This window comes from Genypterus blacodes, unplaced genomic scaffold (genome assembly GCF_046128005.1).
Source record: "Genypterus blacodes isolate CSIRO-AG114 ecotype Tasmania unplaced genomic scaffold, CSIRO-AGI_Gbla_v1 ptg000058l_1, whole genome shotgun sequence".
In the NCBI taxonomy this organism is placed as follows: Eukaryota; Metazoa; Chordata; class Actinopteri; order Ophidiiformes; family Ophidiidae; genus Genypterus; species Genypterus blacodes.
In genome coordinates, this window is record NW_027466870.1 from 4,521,756 (window position 1) to 4,546,749 (window position 24,994).

General features: G+C 49.4%; 1 protein-coding gene across 1 annotated transcript in view; it reads right to left on the minus strand.

The window, feature by feature from the left end:
- trabd2b (TraB domain containing 2B) overlaps positions 1-24,994 on the minus strand; it is a 47,727-nt gene that overhangs the window by 18,862 nt on the left and 3,871 nt on the right. The gene's annotated exons all lie outside the window — the stretch shown is intronic.

Consider the following 24,994-nt stretch of genomic DNA (forward strand, 5'->3'; position numbering starts at 1 on the left):
ATTTTTTCTGTAGCAGAGTCTGACAGTCTGCCAGGTGAGTAGCCTCTGGCCCGGGCCTCTGACCCACCGGGCTCTGTGCCACCACCCCACGGCTTCTCCAAGAGAAACAGCAGGCTGTGGGCAGAGCGCTGGCACCGCTCACACACCTGCCAGGCTGAGTGAAAACGCTGCCAAGGCCGGCAAGTTTCCTTCAACATGGCAAAAATCAAACACCAGACAGAGGACAGGCATGACAGAGGGGCGGGTGGGGGTGTGTGTGTGTGTGTGTGTGTGTGTGTGGCTGGGTAAAGGGCTGCTGGTGTTGTTAGGGGGTTTGTTATTTCAATATTGGTCGTCTCCTGGGGGAAGGACATCTCTGCAGTTGTTACCATGGCGCCTGAGTTTGTGCCGGGCTGAATAAGGAGCCCGTCAATCACATGGTGGACAGGCTGTGCGAGACAGCGGGAGGGGGAAAAAAATGCAAACATTGTGGTTGTGTATGTGTGTGTGTATGCATACTCATGTGTGTGTGCGTGCGCTCATGTGTTGACGGACAGAGTGGGTGTTCTGGTGCAGGAGCGGTCCGTCGGCGCTGCTGCAGCCGGGCCTTCTCTCAGTAACGGGCCCTGACTCACAGATGGGCGCAGGCTTTACCCCTGCACAGGTCTCCCTTTCTCTCAGCTAACGGGAGTGCGTGAGAACCTCCCATTGCAATTAAATAAAAGCTTCAGAAGAACAAAGCTGGAGAGAGAGGAGGGCAACACGGACGTTCTTGGAAGCTGCTGATCTCGCTTTGACTGTGCAGCGCTCCAAAAATTCATTAGCCAGCTTTGGAAGGAAAACAGAAATGAAATGGCGGCACAGGGGAGAGGAGGGGAGAGGAGGTGAGGGGAAGGAGGGAAGAAACAAAGGAAAAAAATCTTTTATGTGTGGAAAAATGTCATTTATCAACGCATGTGTGCATTGCAGCAATTGACCCTGAAGTCCATTAAATCCTGGCTGCGTGGCCATGGCGCTCTCCTCTGAAGGCTGTTACAGCGCTGCAGCTTGTAATGAGTAGGTGCTGCTGACAAGGTGCTGGAACAGAGAGAACTCACTCTTGTCGACATAACTCGCCTATTATACCTCTTTAAATCTGAATCAGAATGCTTTAGTGATGGCTTTGGAGAGCCGTTTCCACCCCGAGTGTCAGGCTGCAACACCACAGAAGGAAGCGGCGAGCTGACGAGGGCCAAGCTCAGAACTCTGGAAAACACGGGAGAAAGTCTTATAGCCAAGACTGTTATTGTTACACTTGACAGCAAGGAGCCGGTAGACTCCAGTGCAAACCACACAGGTCGCAGAATAAGAAAGGAGGAAGGAAAAAGAAGGACAGATCAAAGGAGAGAAGAGTAATGGCAAAAGGGTGAATAAAGGAGAGACAGAGAGAGAAATGTAACACAAATGAAGGCTTGTTATGTGTGAGGAGCATGTGCGGAGCAGATGGAGGCCATTCCTCTCCACCGGTCCAGGAGGAGTTTGGGTTAGTGGGTATACAAAGTGTAGGGTAACGCCCGGGCGATGGGCACAGAGGCTCAGTCAGGTGGAGGAAAGGCCGGCTGGTGCCAGCAGCAGCAGCAGGCAGCACATCTGAGCTTTCTCTTTGTTCCTCCATGTTCCACATTAGGTCCATTTCACGCAGTCTGACTTACTCTAACACCAGAGTCTCTATAAAGCTTTTTCCTTCTCACCGTTATGTTGAGACGTTCTTACTTCTGTAAACAGATGAAACTATAAGCAGCTGTGGGTTTGTGGTGGAGACCTTTCACTTTCTCCTGTGCTTCTTTTAGCTCTTTGATAAAACAAAGGCACAAGGCACAATAACAAAGACTTACACTTTATAAGATATATCAAACATGATGCTTTTTTGCTGTAATATCGCCAACGAAGCCAAAGAACTGGCGAGAATGTGACTGCTGGTATGTAAGGGAGCGTGATCAGATTGTATCAAAGTCCAGTTCACTTAACGCTCACACACAAATCCTGTCCTCTAATGTTAAGTATTTGCAATATTACTCATTTCTAATATAGCCAACAACAGTATGTGTAGAAATGTGTATTTGTTCCATTTTTATTAGTTTACTCTACCTGATTTGTGTATAAAATGTATATATTGTATATAAAGAGAGAAAATGTGTCTAATGTGTATTAATATCATGATAAGATAACTTGATGAAAATCTAATTAATATATATTATCTTTGTACTTAAAAATAAAGTTAAATACATTTTAAAATCCAATAAAGGACGATTATACAGTACATTATTGTTTGTATGGCATCTAAATTAAACATATCCACTCAGAACAGCTCCAGGTCTTTGTGCTCATAAAGAGATCTGAACTCTTTTAGCTGCTGATAAAGAAAACATTACAAACAGCTTTAAAAAAAGAAATCTGTGTTCCGCTCGGCTGCTCTCTTCTCCCTGAGAGCTACTTGAGTTTCAGTGCCTAAGAAAGAGAGGAGCGAGACCCTGTGACCCAGAACAAGGCACCGCCGGGGTCCCTGACGGGCTCGGGCCCGCTTCCGTCACGGGCTGCGTCTATACGAGACGCCTCGGGGGGATTGAGTTCACGGCCCCCTGCGGCGACCGGAGGAGAAGACCGGGGACGGGAGGGAGGAGGGGGGAGTTGAAATAACATCCAGGGCGACCCAAGAATAGGAGAGGTGGGACATCTCATCCCCGTACCCCACAGAGGATCCCTCCATTACAGAAAGAGGGCGGATGCAGATGTGAGCCAGGGGGAAAAAAAAAGACCCTGGTGTCCAATTTCTTCTAACCTGTGTTGTCTCAGTGTGACGTCAGTGTGTAGTGTTGTTCATGTAGCAGCGAGGGGGCGGGGGGGATGTTGGGGGGGAGTTTTAAGAAAAACACCTTGAATAAATTAGACAGAAAGAGTCGGCGTCACACGAGCCCACATGAAAGTTATCTGGACAGTCTCACTCCGTCGCGTCGCCGTTGTCTCCTCTGGTTTGACGCAGCGGCCCCTCTAAAGCTGCTCTCCCCTCTCTCCCCTCTCTCCCCTCTCTCCCAGGGAACCGTGTAACCTGTCAGGGGCTGTAACAGTAACATTCAAACGTATAAAAGAACGCCTCCGATCTTGACCCCCGGTGTCAGAGCGTTGCCAGAATGGTTTTACGGCCTCTTTCTCGCTCTGCTTGCTCCAAGGTGAAGCAGCACTTTTCAACTGATCACATCTGGCCTGAGCTGCAGCCAGCCAGCCTCCAGCCTCCCCCTCCTCCAAAGCTTTATCCTTTTTAATACCCACAATACACACAGGCATGCACGTCGGTCTTGCATAAGCACACACACACGCTAATAATTATTCACACACACATCACATTCCACAGTAAGCATTCCCTGTATACAAACCACACACTGCACCACACACTGCAAACAAGCCAGGGAGCAGCAAACCTCTGCTCTCCCTGGGTTGGATGGTGTTCGCCTCTTGTTTTTGCCTCTTTCTCCTCCCACATACCCCCCTCTCCCCCTATCTCTCTCTCTCCCTCTCTCTCCCTCTCTCTCGCCAGGGCCTGGTCTGTCTCCTGTCTCAGCCGAGGAAATCCGAGGGATTACCCACGGGACAATCCCGGTGGGAGAGGCCTGCTGCTCCCAGCTTCCACAGAAAGCCACCCATTCTTCCAACTTCCTTCCTCCTTCCTTATTTCCTTCATGTGGCAGAGGACGGGGGTCTGATGATGAGGGAGACATTCTCCTCTTAGATGGAAGTGGTAACAAAAATCAAATCCCACCAAATCCCCCCTTTGTCTTCCTATTCTCCTGCCTTCCTCGGCCAAAAGTTCAGTTTCTCTTGCTCTTCCTCTCTTCTTCATCCTCCTCCTATAGGTACCTCTATTACTCTACCTCCTCCCCCTCCTCTCCTCTTATTAAGAGCCCCCCCCCCCCAGCTCCTCCACAGTCCCAGTTCTTCCTACACTTGTCCACAAATAAACCCCACTGTTTGACTTGGCAGCTCTGTTGCCGTGCCGCTGTGCCAGTCATCCCAGCTTTCCTGCCTCCTCATAAAAACAGAGAAAATAATAAAGTATCACTTGATCCAGAGAGAAAAAGCCCCCAGCTGGTCCCTCACTGTGAAGGAGTGTGTGTGTGAGTGTATGAGAGGAGGAGAGCTGGGTAAAATTATAGAGGGACATTTTGCTAATTTTGTTTTCTTTCAAGATCAAGAACCTAAATCTGTTGAACACGCAAACGTGTGTGTGTGTGTGTGTGTGTGTGTGTGTGTGTGTGTAAACAAACAGCTGGACATGAAAGGCTTCTTTTCCCCTCAGATTCCTAACTACACTGGATCAAAAATGAAAGATATTACACAATCCCATCATATTTAAAGGCAAACACTCCACATAAATCTCTGCTCCTCTTAAGGAGCCAGAAGGAGAAGCTGTCCTCAATCACAGACAAGATGTTAGTCCTAACTTATGTTGTCCTAATAGATAAGTAGATCCAGTTAACAATCGAGCCTATCACAAGTTTCTGCTATTGTTTCCTGCTGCACTTGAACTCAACACAGACACTGGCATGTTTGGTGAAGCTGCTTTAAAGGGAAAATAAGATTAAATGACTTGCTAAGTTGTATCATAGCTCAGGTCATAGGGAGCACACACACACTCACACACACACACTCATCCTAACAGGTTTCACAGGCTCCTCTCCTTCTCTGAGACTCTGGTTGAATTCCATGGGGTTTATCCGGCTCCCATTATGATGTGCGGTCGCTATGCAAACCAGATGAGCCCAGTTTCGTCCACGTGAACGAGAAAGGAGCTCTCTCTTATCTCCTCCGCCCCGGTTTTGGTCCAGCTAATGGCTTTAGACAGAATAATTCCCCCAGAATGATTTGTCCTCTGCGAGGTCCACATCTGAAGTGGGCCTGAAACTGGAGAGCAGCGCCTAATCTGCCTCACGGAGATAAACGGCCTCATGGAGAACAAGCTGCTCCAGATTGAGAAACTAAAAGGATCCATGCAGGTAGTATGAGATGATGCAAGCTTGTGTGTGTGTGTGTGTGTGTGTGTGTCTGATGTATTAGCTGAATGGTTGGTGATTGATTTGAGCGAGTGTATGCTGTCTGACGGGCAGATTGTGTTTCCAGCAGAACATCGCAGAGGAACAAAAGCTCCGTTCCCATCTGAGAAGCAGAAGATCAAGAGGCTATTATGTGTGTGAGTTGACGTCCGCATGTCGCGCACGTGTGTGTTTGTCTGGAAGGGAGCGGAGGAGCGGTGGACAGGGTAGAAGGTGAAGAGGAGGAGGAGAGAGGGAGAGGAAGAGAGAGAGAAAGAGTGGCAGAGAAGAGGCCAGATGTTTACTGTTAGACAACAGAAGGAGCAAAGGAGAGAACCTACTGCCCTGCACCTCCTCCTCCTCCTCCTTCTCTTCCTCCTCCTCTCTCTGCCTCACAGGTCTGGAGCACAGCTGGGCCTCAGTGTCCTCGGCCATCCTTCCACCCCTCCCTCTGTCGGCCTCCAGCTCCCTTTTCATCTCCTCCTCCTCATGCTGCTCCATCTTCAGACCTGTTGCCTCCTCCTGTCTTCATCTTCCTCTCAAACCCTCCATCACTCTGTCCTCTCCCTCTCTCCACCCAGGTTACAGGCTCTCACAGATGAACCTCCATATTACACAGTTCATCAGGAGGCCTTCCTCTCTCTCTCTCTCTCTCTCTCTCTCTCTCTCTCTCTCTCTCTCTCTCTCTCTCTCTCTCTCTCTCTCTCTCTCTCTCTCTCTCTCTCTCTCTCTCTCTCTCTCTCTCTCTCTCTCTCTCTCTCTCTCTCTCTCTCTCTCTCTCTCTCTCTCCTTCCACCACTGTCACTGATCTCTCTGTTTATTTTGCTTTAATCTCCTTCCTCCTCTCTCCACTCTGCTCCGTCTCTGTGTGAACATGTAGCAGTGTGTGTGTACGCGTACATGGAGACAGTGTGTGTGTTTGTGTTTCCACATGTGTCTGTCTTGACTATGTCCATCCTCTCTGCTCTCCTCTCCTCTCCTCTCACCGCTCTATTAGAGTCTGAGATGCTGAAGCTAAGCTAACATAACATAATCCCCCCCACACACACACACCATTTCACGGCAAATCAGCGGGAGAAATTTTCAATTTCACGCAAGCATTTCCAGCCCGCAGACAGAAGAGGAAACACAGACAGAAACACAGACAGACACAGAGCGACACTGTAATATGAACCTTTGAGTGTGTGTGTGTGTGTGTGTGTGTGTGTGTGTGTGTGTGTGTGTGTGTGTGTGTGTGTGTGTGTGTGTGTGTGACACTGATGGACACACTGCTCTGTCATTTCCAGTCCACTCTGTTATATTTTTCAACTCAAACCCGTCTCCTCATTCATAACAAATCGTCTGAGGTCAAGCATGGAGGAGAACACACACACACACACACACACACACACACACACACACACACACACAAACACTTTATTACATTCACTCTTAATGTCCGCCAAGATTTACTGACCAGCTGTGAGGTTTTTGAAATCGCCCCAAAAAGTTTTGAAGTGTTGGAAAACATGTGTGGATGCATTTTAATGTATGTGACAAACAGAGACAGACAGCATGCACGCGTATGTGTGTGTGTGTGTGTGTGTGTGTGTGTGTGTGTGTTTCAGAAAGGAGTGATGAGGAATGTGTACATATAGGACAGGCTGTCAACAACTCTTGCTGTTACATTTTGTCACACACACACACACACACACACACACACACAGAAAACGCACACAGAACCCTTCCAATCGCAGACATCAAACTCCTGTGTCTCTCCCTCTCCCTCTCCCTCTCTCTCTCTCTCTCTGTGTGAATGAGAAGCAGATGGAGAGCGAACCAACTGTAGGGTTTCATGTGCCCGACTGACTCGATGAATCTGAGTACACTTGAACACACTGACATCGGGCTGATCGTAGGGAAAGATACTACACTCACACACACACCCACACACACCTCACAGCGTGTTGAAACGGCCAACCGCCGATATAAGAAGAAAGAGAAAAAAAAGAAGGTGAATGGAAAGATGTGGAGAAGTGAAAATGTGATGTAAAGAGGCGTTTACAGCCGCGTGAACGTAACGGATCCCTGACCTTAAACATTCCTCACTTCCTGTCATCGGGATCCACTTTAAAGCAGCAGCAGGCCGCGGGGGAAAGCTTTGCTCATGTTCTACCTCGCAAAGTAACAAATGACATTATCGCTGATTGTTTTCCAAAGACTTGAGCCGGACTCTTCCCCTGCAGGCGAACACTGCTCTGCATCTGTGTCACAATACCAAAATCTGCTAACATTTGGTTTCCTTACAACAAAATGACATCACTGCAAATACAATGAAAATACACACACGTTCCTGTGAGATATATAAAGTGTTTAGAAGAGAGGTAGAGGTAGAGAGAGCGAGGGAGGGAGAGAGACAGAGAGAGAGAGGGGGAGGAGCATATTTGTGTAGGCGCACGTGTGTTCATCTGGATCTGTGTGAGGGGAGAGAGAGACAGAAGCAGAGAAACCATCATGGAGACGGAGCGAAAACAGACAAACAAACAAACGAGAGACGTTACAGAAGCAGTGAGAGAGAGAGCCAGAGAGCCAGAGAGAGAGAGAGAGAGCAAGAGAGAGATACGGGGAAAGAAGTCCTCTCCTCTGCCAGCAGTGAGGAGGTGGACAGGGTTAGAGTTGGCCTTGACTTGAGGAGCGGTGCTGGCTGTCACATCAGAGTCGGGGGGGGGGGCTCGTTTAGACCCTCATTATTTCATAAATCTACTCAGTTTTGGGCGCTCGGCTCTGTTGATTCGAGCTGAAGCCAGAGCTCAGAGAATGTTTATGTAACGTCTCTAATTTATTTACGAGCGTGATTCATTTTCTGCCCAAAATAGAGCGAGAGGGGAGAGAGAGATTTGGGTGAAAAGTGTTTAAACATTTGCTGTGTGTGTGTGTGTGTGTGTGTGTGTGTGTGTGTGTGTGTGTGTGTGTGCGTGTGTGTGTGTATGGCAATCAGAAGAACCTAATGAGATAATTGTAGCGCAGCACGTCAGGAATTAAATTTCGCTTCGTCTGGCGAGCACGTGAATTTATTCTAATCACGTTTCCTGTTTTAGCTGAGTCTCATCCTGGATCCTCCTGTGTGTGTGTGTGTGTGTGTGTGTGTGTGTGTGTGTGAAAGGTCTGAAACTGAGGTCTGCTCTGCATGTGGCTGACTGCAGATTCAGCTCCATAATTCACCTTTTCTCTCTCTCTCTCTCTCTCTCTCTCTCTCACTCTCTCACTCTCACTCTCACTCTCACACACACACACACACACACACACACACACACACACACACACACACACACACAGCATATACAAATACATTTCCCATTTTCACCCGACCTCCACGGAAACTGCTGCTCTGAAGAAATCCAATCTGATGAAGACCATGATTGCTGCTCTAATAGTTTTAGCACCCAGACCCTCTATTAAGGAAAACATTGGGTTTGGACCACAGCTCACCGGCTCCTGACAGAGGGAGCCACCCATAACTCACATCCTCTGTGTGTGTCTGTGTGTGTGTGTAGGTATAAACTATTCCTGCCATCATCCATCCCCCTGTGTGTGTCTGTGTGTGTGTGTGTGAGCAGCTTAAAGGCTTGAAAGACTCGGTCCGACGTGCCGAGGGGTTGCGGTCACCCCGACCCTCAGATCACTGGATTGTGGCTTTAAACGCGCCACAAATCATCAAAGCCAACAACACACAGTATTAAATGTATCAGACTGGAGAAGAGAAAGAATCTAAGTTTTTTATTTAGTGACAATGTTGCCTTTTATGAGTTTGTCTCGTTAAACGCTGCTTGTCTTGTGTCCGTGTTGTTCCTTTCAGCAGGAGGTTTGATGGAGCACAGACGCAGGATGTGCCATTTCACACACGCACATAAACACACTTCTGACCCTGGCTTTATCAAGGCAGACCAACTGTCTCCCATGAACACACACACACACACACACACACACACACACACACACACACACACACACACACACACACACACACACACACTCACACACACACACACACACACACACACACTCACACACACACTCACACTCACACACACAGGATCGACTTTTTTAAACACAAGACGCCACAGCTCGTCTCGGCCGTACCAATCTGGCCCTGATAGGCTCTCACACACACACACACACACACACACACACACACACGCCTCTGTGTTAAGGAGGCCAAGTCTAACAGCGGAGAAACAATTTCACACCAAAGCCGCTGTGAGTTCGCTTGTTATCGTCATCGTAAATTACGATATCCATTTTCGTCCGAGGCCTGCAGAGTAAACCCCAAATGTGTGTTTGGTCAGTTTCTGGTGTGCAGCATTAACACCCCTCTGTGTGTGTGTGTGTGTGTGTGTGTGTGTGTGTGTGTGTGTGTGTGTGTGTGTGTGTGTGTGTGTGTGTGTGTGTGTGTGTGTGTGTGTTTACATGGATGGCTTTGGTCTGTGTGTGTGTGTGTGTGTGTGTGTGTGTGTGTGTGTGTGTGTGTGTGTGTGGCTCTCAGTTTCCATTTCACCACACTCCCTGCTGGGTCAAATCCTATCTTAATTAACACTGGGATTTTATTAGATCACTGTTGGTTCAGTAAAAGTAGACAGTAATTAACACACACACACACACAGAAACACACACACACAGAAGCTTGATGTGGCTCTGTTTCTGCTCCTGCTCTGGTGTTTAGTGAGCGTCGCGTTGATAACTCTTCTGTTCTTCTGTGTGTGTGTGAGTCTGTGTGTGTGTGTGTGTGTTTCCGTGTTCTCCTGCGCGCATGAGTGTGTGCCAGTGACCCGGTCGCTGTGGCGAGGACACGGGGGAGCCGCTGTGGTTTGGTTGGTATGTGGGCGAATGTTGAAGGAGTCACAAACAAACACACACACACTCACACACACACTCAGAGAGAGAGAGAGGGATTTGGCCTTAGACAGTTCAGGGCCGTGGCAGGAGGATGGAAGAGGATTATCGTTCTTCATCTCGGCCACAAACACACAGCAACACTCCACCACAGCCATTGTTGTGAAAATAGCAGAAAGGAAGCTGCACTTAAAGACACAAAGGCCTGGACGTGCTCACAAACACACACGGACACGGACAGACCCCCCCCCCCACTCCAAACTCTGTCCCTGTTTCTCCTCCTCATCCTCATCCTCATCCTCTCCTTCACTCACTTTCCACCCTTCTCCCTCTCTCTCTCCTCTCTCTCTCTCTCCCCCCACCTGGTTCATTTCAGGCCAGGGGCCGGCAGTGGCCATGGCAACGCTCCAAGAAGGTGGTTGAGTCAACAGTGAGAGCCACAGAGGGCCGCCCCCCCCAGCCCCCCTACCTCAACCCCTGAACCCTGGGGGGCACAGAGGAGGTGGTGTTTGCTAAGGGAGGAGGATAGGAGGAGAGGAGGGGAGGAGATGAAGCTTTGAAGTAAATGAATCATAAAGCTTCATCTTGTTTAAGCTTCAGGTCAGTTATCAAGTTCAGTTGAAGTTCTGGGAACCAAAAGTCTGATCGTGTTTAGGGGGGAGTGTGTGTGTGTGTGTGTTTGTGTGTGTCATCAATCATTACATCCTTTATCTCCTAACCCTTCCATCCTTCTCTTCTTCCCTCTGATCAGCTGATGTTTACGCTACTTTGCATACTTGAAACATTTTGTACAGCAAGACTTACAAGCAACAGAACCTCTGTGTGTTTAGAAGAGGAAGATCTGGGTGAAGAAGAGGAGGAGAGGAGAAGATCCAGACGATGCGTGGCTTGGAGTGTGTGTGTGTGTGTGTGTGAGGGCGTAATGTCTTGTGTCAGTTAGCACTTGAAGCAACGAGTTTCTCTGTTAGCAAAATGGTGGACGAGGTGTTGGTGTGCGTGTGTGTGTGTTCTCTGCGTGTGTGTGTGTCATCGGCACCATAGGTGTCAGGAGCCTGAGTGTCTCTAGTAGTGAACAACACACACACACACACACACACACACACACACACACACACACACACACACAGACGTAGACACAAACAGAGCAGACTCCTGTGATGGGCGACACAGACACATGTTTATCATTGAGGGGATTGGGTGGATTCCTTTCATCTACTCGCTCGCCCATATAGCCTCTCTCTCTCACTCTCTCTCTCTCTATCTCTCCGTGTTTTCCCTGCATGACCTCTCACTCTTTCGATCTCACTTTCTCTTCAGCACCTTCTCTCGCTCCTTTCCTCCCTGCTCCTCCTCTCCGTCTCTGACGCCTTCGCCCATTCTCTCTCTCTCTCTCCCCCTCTCCCCCTGTCTCTCCCTCTCTCTTTCTCCTCTCCCCCCCTCTCTCTCTCTCTGTCTCGTCTGTTACCCCCTGACCCATCTGCTTTCCATCGGAGCGCAGATAGACGAGCGGCGGCGGTGCTTGTGGCCGTGATGGAGTCGGGTTGGTCGGGCGAGACGGTTCACCCTTTATTTCGTTCGCGTTCCACCAGATTACGATCGGCCCATTGATTGATGCACGTGAACGATCCCTCTGTAGCCTGTGTGTGTGTGTGTGTGTGTGTGTGTGTTTACGAGAGGAGGGAAGCATTCCTGCATGCACGCCTGTGACAAAATAAGAGTTATTAAGCTCCGCTATGGGTGTTTGCCTTCTCAAAATAAATGCACACATATCTTTGGCACGCTCCCGCACCAACCCCCAACCCTCTAACACACACACACATACACACACATACACACACAGAGACACACACGCTCCTCGCTGTCCTCACTGAGCTGTCATTCCCTGTTAGGCTTGGCATTCTCGTTAGCACGCGGTTTGGATCCCCTTTCAGAGGAGCTGAACTCGGGACCTTTTCCCCTCGGCACTTCCAGAGCGCAACAGGAGCCAACAGAGGGAGGAAAAGCGGCGACGGCAAACAAGAGAAGAAGACAAGACAGGAAGTGAGCGGCCAGGGCCTCTTCGTGATAGCGGAGAGGCCTTCGAATTGAATCATTGGTTGAAATAACTCCAGTCCAGTCTGAACTCACAGAGAGGATTCCTACACATTTTCAAAGCCTGACTGCAATAATTGTGTCTTCGTCTGAAAATTGCTGCAAGATTCCCCTCGGGCATATCAAAGGGCAGCTGCAGGAGAGGGAGAGAGAGAAATGGAGCTGACCCACGCACATTCACCTTATGAATAATGTTACCTTACGTTTCAATTACATTCCTCCCAAACGAGCCCCCGAAGAACCCCGGGCTGATTAAAAGGAATTTATTTGTGTTTCTACGAGAGAGAGAGAGAGAGAGAGAGAGAGAGAGAGAGAGAGAGAGAGAGAGAGAGAGAGAGAGAGAGAGAGAGAGAGAGAGTTGCTTTTTACAAGAGCCAGATCAGCAGGTCCTCCTGGGTGGGCAAAACGCTGCCCCAGAAAAGTTGAACCCAAACCAGACATCCTTCAAAATGATTTCATCCACAATCAAGCGCCGCGCTGACGACTGCAACCGATCCAAAATAAGCATTTTATATATTTTATTTCCACCCCCGCAAAATAGAGACGCAAAGAAAATTGCTCCTTGCGCAGAGGGGGGGAGAGGGGGGGGGGACGTCCGGCTTTTTCTCCCCAAACCTGGCAACCCACCAAGCGTAAACCTCCCCGTCTCTCCGCTCCGTCCCCAGGTTAGCCCGAGCGAAGACGGATGGAATTCCTGGAACATCTAACAGACCTAAACCAGACTTCACACCCTCTGGATTCCTTCTTCTTCGTCTTCGTCTTCGTCCACGCTGAAACTGCTGATGGTTTTGACAAATAATCAGCCCGCCTTGGGGGAGTGTGGTCGAGGGGCCGCGGGGGCCGTGAGGGTGTGGATGAGGAGGAGCAGCTTTGCTTAAACGGCACATTCGGCACTGCAGGGTTGAACAGTTTGGGAGCCTGGTGTGGTCGGGTGGTTTTGGGGTTTGGTCTCTCCTGTCTGGCAGCGAAAACCACTCCAGGTTTGAAAAGTGAGGAAGGAACCAGACCTGAAATGTTTGACTTGAACGGATATTCTGCTACTTCAGTTCGATCTCAGCCAGAGTGAGATTAACCTGTCGGAACCAAACATCCACCAATGCTCCGATAAAGCTGGAAGTTTGTCCTCCAAACAAACCTGAGAAGTGGAGTATTCAACTAAAATCATGCAGGTAGAGTAATGGATCCTTTAAAATGATGATCCTTCATTTATAAAACCGTAATTTAACACAGTTTCTTTCCACATGCGTCTCTGTATAGGATTTTTCATAAATGGTTGCAGACCTGATATTCCCAGGAAAATGCCATAGTGATGTGTGGTGAAGGCTCCTCCAGGCCAGTAGGGGGCAGTATGGCAATCTTCAGTTTGTTGATGTCAATGAAGTCAAAGAGACGTTTTTGGGTTAAAAAAATTTAGAAAGCGAGCGTCATCAAACGGCAAAAATATAAAACTGAAGCTTCTTCCCAAGACGACAAAGAAATGTGAAACCCGACGCAGACGGAGAGGAAGAAACACTCTGGATCATCACTTGAAGCTGGACGGATGAACTCTTTCTTCACTTTAACAATCAAAATGAAAGAACGCTTCTCAATTTCTCTGTTTGCTTTCCTTCTCTCTCTCTCCCTCTTTCTTCTTCTGCACATCATTCCCATCCTCTCTTCTCATGGTTTCCCAGGAGTCGACCGGCATTTTGTTTGCGTAGGGGGCCGCTCAGTGTAAACAGCGGCGGCCTGACGGTAACCTAGTGAAGTTTGCGTGGTTTGATAAACAAGATCTGACATTTAAATAAGCTTTAATTGGGGCCGGTGCCAAGATTTATGACATCGCGGCGAATGAAACAGATTCACTCAATGATATTCGCTCAGTCGGCGAATTAGACCCCAAAGCGTTTACTGCAAAACCTCCAGACATGCAGTTTTGTTTTGTTTTGTTTATCAGTGGCAACCGTCTCTGTTTACTCGGCGCAACTTGTTCCGTTGCGGTCGGTGACAGAACGCGTCGACGCTTTCCTACTGCAAACGGAGGCGGAAGGAGGGAGGGAGGGGGGAGGAAGAGAAAGAGGATGAAGAAGAGAAGTAATTTGTGGTGAATAGCACTCCGGGGCTTCAGGTTTGTGAGGTTAGGAGGTTTTCACACAGGTCTGCGCCGTTACGTGACTTTAGCTTGGCGCTGGAGGGAAAATGCAAATCGGCGCTGCGTTCAGGTTCAGCTGTGTCGCGTCCAAGCCGACGTGTTTCCTCTGCCATTGGCCGCAACAGGGTGCAAATTTGTCAAACTGCTATTGATACTTATACTGGACAGCCTCCCTCAACAGCATATCAATCTATCATGGCCCATTGTGTAATCAGTAGCCAGCTGGATACTTTGCGATCACCGCTGCGATTTCCACATAATTGAGACATCATTTGTGTTGGTCTCAGGCGGAATAACAAAGACCTCAAGGAAAACACCCAGACTCAACCAAGATAAATGAGTTTGGAGTCGGAAAAGACTAAAATGTCGATCTGTGACAGGAGTGAACCCGGCCTGGACTTGTGGTGTTTGCAGCCGGGAACCTCGGGTCCAAACCTTTCTGTTCCCCCTCCTTATCCCCCTCATCCCTCTCTCCATCCCTCCATCCATCGCTCCCATCCCGCTAAATGCTCCGGCTGTTAACAGGCATTAAAAAGCAATTCACGCCGCTCTCCAGTGCTTGGTTTGGCCGTCACCGCAGCTGACTACACAGGCTTTGTGGGGGCCTGGCCGCTCTGGCTTTCCGTCTGTCTCTCCCTCTCTCCCTCTCTCCCTCTCTCCCTCTCCCTCTTGTCTCTCCCCTTTGCATTCTGGCCAGATGATAAAATATCCTCCGTTTCCATTCCAACACCAATCGCTCTTGGTGAGATTTTCACAAAGATCGACCTTTTGGCTGTCAACAATAGCACGCACGCCTGCACGCCCGTCCGTCAGCGTTCCCCTCGACTGCCTGAGGCGTCGACACCGTTACCTGAGGGAATCCACAGCAGGGAAATCTATCAGGAACGCCGTGTTTGTTCATGCCGACCCCACAGAGGAACGAGGCTTGGCCCGCGCTGCGTCCAGTCCATAGTTTTCGTACTAAGCGGAGAGAACGATGGACATTTCCGTGCAGCGGTAGTCTCTGTGGCTCCAAAGCCAACACACCGGTACAAAGGATAAATAAAACAACAACAGAAGCTCCAACGTCTGATATTCCATTCCAGGGTCACTTCCTGCTTTGTCTTTGTATGATGCAAGCGTCAAACTCCCTTATATTCCATCTCAAGTGAGGTAAGAATTAAAGATAGAGGGAATGTTGACTGGCCAGCAGAATGATCGTTTTCAGAGTTGGAACCACAGTCTTTGAATGGATCCTGCTGCCATTCGTCATATTTTGACAAATTGACGAGGGATTTTGCAGAGTGAGAAGCAGCGCCATCTACAGCCCCGAACACAAACTACAGGCGATGTCCAGCGGTGAAGGACACGGCCGAGACACAGACAGAGACAAGGTGCACTCACTTTTAAAAGACATTTTTAACAATTGGACTTCCTTTTCTCTTCTTCTGTGCTTTAGAAGCTTAAAGACATCATCTCGTGTGTGTTTGCAGAGATAAAGCTGATCCAGTTCAGCCAAGGCATCTTCCAGAAACGTCTGCCATCATTTATCCTGATTACACTCCACTTAGAATGAAGCGCTGGACTTAATAGGCTTCACATTTACATTGAGCTACTACTCAAATAATAAAAGAATACAGGCTCAGGCAGTAATAAAAGGTTATTCTACAAATTCTGACTTGAATATTCCGGACTGGGAGGATTTGGCTCAGACTGGGTCCAAACCTGGGGCACATAATTGCAAAGAAAATGTCAGCGAGACCTCGGAACAGAAAGGCATGGGCCTCTACACTGGGTGGCATATTATGGGATGGCGTTTCTACCCGAGGCAGGTGGTCTGGCAGGGCGTTGACAGGGGCATCAGAAACCAATAAGTGTGTCTGCTTACACACTGACTTTCTCCAGCCAAGTTAAACTCACGTATCTGAATGGCTCTTGTATGTCGGGGAGACGTCTCGCTCGCTCGCTCTTATTCGTCCCGCTCCTCGCTCTGCGTTTCTGTCTCTGTCTCCTTAGTTCGGCTCCAGGAATGTTCGCTTGTCCGGCCGTCTGCCCGCCTGTTTCCCAGACGTGAGCCAAAAGCCGAGCACAGAGCTTCGCTTTGCACAAATGAGACATGTTTCCTGCAGCTTTGGATTTGAAAGCCGGTAATAAAACGAAAAAAACAACAACTGCTCTTTGTTTACCCCGAGATTGCACTTCAGCGGTGAATCGAGCTTCCAAAACAACAACTGGATCGTTAACCAATTACTGAAACTCAATTCACACCCAGAATCCTGAATGAGAGGCTCATTAGAGCAGCGTGAGCTCTGGGATGCATTAATGTTTATAATGTGTTTCAATGTTTCCCTCCACTGAACTCAACAGCAATAAGATGGAACCATTCACAGAAAGATTAGGTTTTATTTTTGCGTGAGTGTGTATAATCCTTCCCTCTCATGCAAATGAGGAAATACCGCGTGTGTGTGTTTTATGAATTACCCCCGATAACTTCTATCCTCAAATGTCCTTAAGGCAGCATCACTCCACAATATTAGGATCGAGTGCAAACGTAATTGAATTCAAGGGTGCAGATGTAAGCGTGTGTGTGTGTATGTGCGTGTGTGTACTCGACACGCATGTGAATATAAACGTGAGCTCTGGATGTTCCCGGCGTGTGACTAAGATTACAAATTTGTCTGTCACAGTCCACTGCCCCACCTGTTCACCATTAATACAGGTCCGACTCCATCACGCCGTTTCCCACACAATCCCACATCTGTGACGCACACAACACACACATTCACCTCTGCAAACCCCTCCGGCTGACATGTTCCCCCGCTAATCTGTTTGCACAACTCTGGTGCGACCACAGGCCCAATTACCCCACGTCACATGATGCACGAGGGAGAGAGAGAGGGAGAGAGAAAGGGAGCGAGAGAGGGAGCGAGAGAGGGAGCCACCCACTGAGAGCCACCCACCCCCCAACCTTCCACCCCTGCTCACCCTCTGATCCCATCCAGTCCATCTCCACTTCTCCCAGCGGGCCTGTGGGTGTAATTACAGCTGCTCGTCACTTAGGTGCTCCCTAAACAACGGCACCACTCAGGGAGCCGCAGCCCAAACCAGAACTCTCTAAGTAAATTTGATTTCTCATCTCATTTGCGTTCAATAAACGCTGCCATATGTTTGATATTATATTTAAACTGTTCCAGTGCAGTGTGTGTGTGTGTGTCTTGGGAAAGGTAGAGGAGAGCTGTGTTGGAAAAACCTCAGCGCTGAGTGACAGGTGAAATTGAGCGAGACGTGAGCGAGCGAGCCGGCGGGGAGTGAGACGCGACCTCAAAACCCATAGAAGAAGAAGAAGAAGAAGAAGAAGTTGAGGTAGGGAAAGTTCACCGCCACCGCCGCCACCGCGTCCTCATTGTTGTCTTTCTTTGTTGTTGTTGTATCCTGCAGAAAGCCGCCGAGCGGAGAAAGTGAGAGCTTCCTGTGTGTTTTTGTTGTCATCTTCACTTTCCTCACCGCTCGTTCCTCCTGAGTGGTGAGGAGGAGAGGAGGGGGAGGGGAGAAGGATGGGGGTAATCTGCTTCTCCCACTCTTCCTCATAATCCCCCCTTTCTCAATCCTTCCCTCCTTCCTTCCGTGCTAAGGGTTGACCAAGTCAAATGTCAACATCGGGGTCTTTCTTCTCTTTCTTTCCTTCTTCTATCCCTCTTTCATGCTACATGCTTAGGATTTCTTTTCAAATCTGGCAACCCGCTTGGAGAGAGTTCATTAAAGTGCATGAACTTCAGCTGTACTCCACCTCAAACCAAACACTTACAAATAATGCGTCGGGACCGGTTGACACAGGCCTGTATTGTTACCAGGACGCGGGAAAAGTCATGTTCAACAGCAGGCAGGCCAGCGGGGGCAGAGTGTGTGTGTGTGTGTGTGTGAGAAACGAGGCTGCGGGCGGCTTTGGACGACGGGATGGGGTCGTCTGGAGGGCGAGGGCAGTCAATCCGGCTCAGTCAGGGTGCTGGGAACTCAAACTGGTAAAGGTCCGACTGCACAAACGGCCTGGAATCCCACAGTTGGCGAAGGTGGGCGGAGTTATAATGGATTTATTAGATAAATCCGTTTATCGTGCGTCATGTAGACACACATTGATGCGATGGAAATTGGCTTAAATGGAAGTCTGCAGAGCGTACGAGTGTGTGTTTCCTACTCCCTCTGTTTCTCACCTTCTACCTCATCTTGCTTCCTAACTGCCTAGCACTCTATTTTCCTAAACTCCTCCCCCCTCCCTCTCTCTCTGCTCCGTCTCCTCCTGTTTGCTTGTCTTTTCTGAACTCAAATGTCCTCTGAGATGAAGAGGTGTGTGAGAGAGAGACAGCAGGAACGAGAGATTTACTTGCTCCCTAATAAAGTTTACGAGCAGAGCCTCGATTCTACGGCTCTAACTGCCAGTTTGGCGTGGATCGGGGACTTTGGGCCCACGTGTGTGTATATACATTCATCCACAAACCGTAACCGCAGTTTGGCTTCGAGCTTTTGTCTTTATGTCTTGGAGTCGTACGGCCAAACTTCACACGTCACTATGGTAGACGGGCCTTTCTGTGTTTATCATCAGGAACCAAACTGATCGCAAATGACATCATCTGTTACGAGGCGCGATCGATGACGAGTCTGTCTGATGTCTGAGTTACATGAAGTCATAAAGACACACAAGAGGAGGGACGCAGGTCGGATCGTGAGACAGGATTTGAAAGGAAAAGGAAAGAATCCAGAAGACAGACAGGGTTTGTGTCGACGTTTTTGTTGAAGACGTTGGCGTTTGTCGACCAAATCGGAATAATTTAAATTATGGGCAGATGAGATGGATGGCGGAGGCCTCGAAGATGCTGGGACACACGCACACACACACCACTCTGGCCATGGGAGAACAGACCAATGTAGTCCAGCCCTGCATGACATCATCGCCACATACTGCAGCGTTCCACTCCGTAGCTGTGATGTCCCACAGGACGAGCGTCCAATTAAATTTAATCTGCAGTGTGTGGACTCGACTCTCAGCGGCGCAGCTACTTGGCAGGAATCAGATCCCTTTATGAAAAAACAACTTTGATCTAAAATGTCACTGTTTCTTTCAGGTGAGTAAACGTGCTTTAATGCTCCACACATCCCTGAGTAAGCAGGCATGAACGTGTTAATGTAGGGCCGCGTGTGAAGCCAATATGAATGAATCTGCTTGTTGCTGGGGGGATGAAAGTGGGGGTGAAGGTGTAGGTTTGGGGCGGGAGGTGCAGGCGGAGGCGGAGAGCAGGGTTGAAGTGCTCCACTGGGTTGTGTATAATGGGGGCAGAGAAGGTCAGAGAAGACGCATGGGTCACATTAAAACCGGGTTCAGTGAGAGGACTCCACTAATGCCACCTTAATCCCTGACAAGCCTGGCTACGACACACACACACACACACACACTGCTCTCTGCTAGCACCTATTTATGACTGCTGCCCGCTGGTGTGAGAGGCGTGGTCCTGTGTGTGTGTGTGGCTGATGTCAGAGACACACACACACACACACACAAGTTCATCCTGGACCACCAAGCCTCTGACATGGAAAACTTCATTCCATGGCCATGTTGTTCTTTCCACGTCCCACCTACTGGGTTATGTTGGTACAAACACACATCTGGGCACTTGTCGGGCTACACTCACACACAAACACACACACACACACACACACAGGACAAACCTCTCTTCATGTCTGTAATAGTACAAAAGTCAAAGGAGAGAAAGTCCAAAAATTCAATAGTTTTGTTTCTGTGTCATCATCATCATCATCAATCATCATCATCGTCATCACCACCAGCAGCAGCAAAGGTCATGAGTCACGACGGTCAACTGACTAACGCTGGTATTTACAGTTTGTGTGTGTGTGTGTGTGTGTGTGTGTGTGTGTGTGTGTGTGTGTGTGTGTGTGTGTGTGTGTGTGTGTGTGTGTGTGTGTGTGCGTGTGTGTTAATCCAGACAAAGCGTGATGTCTTCCACTTAAATGGCTCTATCCCATTTAAATGGAGCGACCCAGTCATAGACTTCATGTTCTGATCTCCATCTCATCATTAATCTCACGATGGGGCCGACCCGGTTAAGTTAAGTAAAGGTTAGCAAACAACAACATCCCAAAAGACAACAACATTCCAGAGGAGCCAAGAGGATCTCTGAGGAAATCACTCCAGTCAGCCACATTCCAGTCTGTGATCAATCAGGCCAGCTGAGCCTGAGTCCTCCTGCGTGCTACCTGGCTTGCACGCCACGTTTGGACCAGCGCTTCCAGAGCCACACAAGCTCAGAAGAATCACTCTATTCTGTATCGTTTGAAGTGGTGACGCGAGGCCGTTAACAGTTTATGCAGAAAGGAGCGCTCACTCATCCGCACAAAGAGGGGGAAGCGTGGGCGAGGGAACGGTTTTGGCACGTTGAATGCCCCGAGTATGGAAGAGCACTTCAACCCTTCAACCGCGCTCGGCGACAATGTGGCGGAGACATTAGCGCAGTCCTCTCACAGGTACTCAGGAGCCAGGAGGGACGCGACCTTTCCTGGAACTCCCGGACTCGCAGCGCCGCAGAGCACGGATCGCTTGGATTGAAGTTGTACCTGCTCTAATTCTTTCCACTTCCAGCTTTTATTGTGTGTGGCTATGAGGCGAAATATTGAGTCAAGGTAAATCGTGACAAAGCCTCTTTTCTCCGCCGGCCTCCTGCGCTCTGGCCAGCCCGTAATTGTCTAAGTGCTTCTGGATGGCGGCGGGCTATTTGGTCATTAAGGTGCCCATTAAGTCATTAGAGCAACAGTGGGGCTGACGTCTGCAGGCCGACGGGACCAGATGATCGGCCTGATACCAGCCGTCTCGCCGTTTCCTGCGTATTTGTGCAGGTAATTACAGCGTAGATGTGAATCGCTGTCCCGCCGTCACGCTTGAACAGGGGATACACACGCACACACACACACACACACAGCCGGTCTCCTCCCACCCCTTCCCTCTCCTCTTCCTCCTCTTTTTCCATGAGAGATGAACGACGGGTTAGGGACGGGACAAGCGGAGCCTCAGGACATGTCGGGGGGGAAAGACGGAGCGAGAGGCGGAGAACAAGAGAGCCAAGAGGAGCCGGGAGGTCAGAGGAAAGAATAGCAGAGCGGAGACAACAAATTTCTTTTCCCATCAGTCATTGCGCGCCGGGCCAACACATCGGTTCAAAAGCGATCTTACACACCCGTTACGGAATGTAAATATTTGGTTACGGCTAAGGTTGGTTCTTACTTCACTCCCCGCTTTGACTGAACGCCGTCCAAGGAACACAGCGTCCTCGACTCATCCCATCTCCCCTGATTTGATAAGAAGCCGGAGCTTGGTGTTTTGACTCCGTCCTGACTGTTACCTTCAGGAACCCTTGTCCATCCCATGGAGACGTCCACGCCGGTCTTCCAAGATCATATTCAGCTCTTCACCATAAACGTTCTGGTCTAATAACCCTCACAGAGCCGCAAACCTCCAGGTCCCCAGGGAGCAGAGATTTGAGGGAAGAATAGAGGAGAATTGTTGCTTTATGTCCGTCAATTCGACTTGCAAAAGCAAACACAAACGCAAATAAAATCACAAAAATGCTGCGATATTATTCCTTATTTGCTCATTTTAAAACAGGGTCTTTTCTGGGACAGTAGTGGGACAAGAGACGCACTGATTGATGTCCTGCTGAGGAGAGACCTGTTCTGTTCCCTCCCTCTGACCTGCTGACCGTTAACAGCTCTGAGGTGACAATAGAGCAGCTAGAGTCTCTCCCTCTCTCTTACTCTGTAAATAGCTCTGCTCCATGGAAACTCTGGACCCTGGACCCTGGTTGGCTGAGACACCGTACGCTCTTTGGGCCCTGCCTGCCGTGCCTGGATTGACCCCCCGAGCAGACCGCCAGTCTCCTTACCGCTCTGCTGCCCCGCGACTCCTCAGCCGCCTCAGCCTCAGCCGCCACCACCACCTCCCGCCCCGACCCCTGACCCCTTTCCCAGGAGACCGGCGCCACCGATATGATGTAATTTCTCCCTGACATGGACCAGCGGCCCCAGAGACGCAACGCGATCCAGGGAAAATAAATACGGGTGTTTATTTACAGGGAGAGAGAGACGGCCGCAGAGCCGAGCCAGGAAAGGTTCTCAAAAGGCTTAAATCTCCGTGGGACACTTGAAGAGGACGAGACAAGTGATGATGGGGGAAGAGGAGGGGACGATGAGCTTGCTGTTTACAGGCACCTGAGGAACGATACTCCAACCAGTTCTGAGAGGAAATTCCATCCAAACTAGGTCACGGATGATATTTGGCTTTCACTTACTAGATCTGTAATAGAGCTGCGGTACATAGAACGGACCTGCATAGAACCAAAGAACACACTCCATGGACCGTTGCTTCTTAAAGCTCCTCTACATGAAGTTATAAAGTTTAGTTAGACGCTATTATGATCACCCTACATCCAGAAAGTCTCTAGATTAGAACAGAACCAAATGTCATTGAGCTCGTACTTCCGCTGCTGGTAGAACATAAGGAGCTTAGACGTGATCTGTGTGTGTGTGTGTAGCAGTGTGTGTAGAGTATGGATCACATTAGATGATGCAGTATGGAGCCATGGCTGTGCAGTAATTGCTCAGAGTTTGGTGAAAATGTGTTACAGGCCCAGATGAACAATGACTCCAGAAAGAGGAAGTACCGTGTGTGTGTGTGTGTGTGTGTGATAGTGACTCCAGGCCCTTGTAGCTGCTTAGCGTTCAGCCCCTCAGTACTCGCAGAGCGCCGGAGGAAAAAGCCCTTTTGGTATCCGGGTCGGCCCGCCCAGCTGTCAGCCTGCATCGGCCTGCACCGTGCTGGAGGAGAACCATGCTCCATGACCCCGCCTTTGTTTCCACGGCCTCCAAACAGACATCCACACCTAATGGTCCAAAGAGAGCTCGCCGCCAAATCCTGAAGAGTCTGGCACGCCTTGCGTTTCTCTCCCACCTACACGGCCGTCCACACTACAAAGCGATCGGCGCGGTAATGCTGGATCACTTCCTCCACCTCCTCCTTCGTTTCTAAAGGCCCGTGATTTATCTACTGTACCTCTTTCCACGCAAATTACTTCCTCTGAGTTCAAAGCGTCCCCCCGTGAGCCGGCTGACCTGATGACGCCAGGCTCCGAGCACTCCGCTGATCCAAGGGCCCGGTGTTACGGGCGGGCAAAACCGCCGCCGTCGTCCAGTGTGTTCCAGCTTCACCGCACTGGCACCTCAGGGACCAGGTGCCTTCTGACAGCCCATGAATCACACACGTTGGTGTTTCTACCAAGAGCTCGGCGCTGACGTCAGAGTCACGACGTTACAGGATATTGTGAGCAGCTACTTTTTATTGGGAACAAATAACGTGCGGTCAGACGCAGGGTTTGGAACACTTCCCGACACAGATCTGCCTTTCAGCGTCGCTCATGTTTCAGATTAAGAGTTAGCAGACAGAGAATGTACATCAGTCTCTCTCTCTCTCCCTCTCTCTCTCTCTCTCTCTCTCTCTGCGTGTTCCTCTCCGACAAACCCACCGCCACCTTCACACTCGCTCCGTCTCTATCTCTTCCCTTCCTCTCCTCTCCTCTACCACCCACACGTTTCCCTCTCTTCGTCTCTCCGTCCTTCTGACCTCATCCCTTGTTTGCAGTCGAGCGTGGAAGGATCCAATCAACCATAGTGTTTAGATTAAATCACAAATTATTATAATTGAGAATAATAGTTTCCATGTCAGATTCATTTCAGCTCCGGATTGTTCTCATACATATCTGGGAACGAGGCGGCCGCTTGTGCTCCGTCGGGGTAAACTTCAACATTTTTTACTCAATTTCCATAACAGCAACAATGTTTTGTATGTTAAAAATACATCGTCAGCCTCTTTAGCAGAGATCAATAGAGAAGGCGGCATATTGGAGCGGAATGAAAGTTCTTAGGAAACATAAACACTGTTCCGAAAAATCTGGACGCCGAGCTACGACTCGCTGTGTTGCAATGTAATTTAAAGCCCTGTTGTTCTTAGGGGCAACCGCCGAACCTGCCACAACGTATACAGATCAACATCACTTAGACTGAAATCGCTTTGGAGTTGGAAAAAGACACAGAACGAGTAAGATAACAGGACAAAAAGACGACGCAACGCTAACCCTTACAGCTCTCTGCCGCTCGGCCTCGACCCTTGGTGCTTGTTGCTCGCGCGCGGGGTCGTACGGTGTGACGGTGACAGCGTCGTTAGGGGGTGCTGATGAAAGAGGAGAGGCGGTTTGAGGTCCGCCGCCTCTCGAATTAGCCCCCCAATCCCTTTGACCTGTCACACCGAGGCAGATTGGGTTACACGAGCGCCGCAGATGTGCACGTACGGAGCCCTGAACACTTTCCTTTCGACTGTGTTTGCTCGTCTGAACACACACACACACAGAGTCAGATGTTCTTTGTCCTTAATGTGGATCAAAGGTGACATTAGAGCATTAATTGGAAGTTTAGTGCGTCCTCCCTGTGTTGTCAGCACTCTTCTCTGGACCTCCCACACTCTGACAGATGGACCCCAGCCCGCTTGATGACCTCCACATGACTAACGCACGGACATTTCTTAAAACGGACAAATGTTCCCTTCATTTCTTTTATCATCACAGGAGAAATAAAAATGCAGATTTGCCTCCCCGTGTTTTGCTCATCAAGCGAGAAGATTGTTTAGTTCATTGTTCAGTCTCTGGTTACAGGAAAAACACAGCGGCGGGGCGAAACCAGGCCTCCTGCCCCTAATGAAAGAGAGAGCTCTCCAATCGGCTCACCTACTTTAATCTATTGTGCGTGCTCGCCGCTCAGCCTGACACCCTCTCTG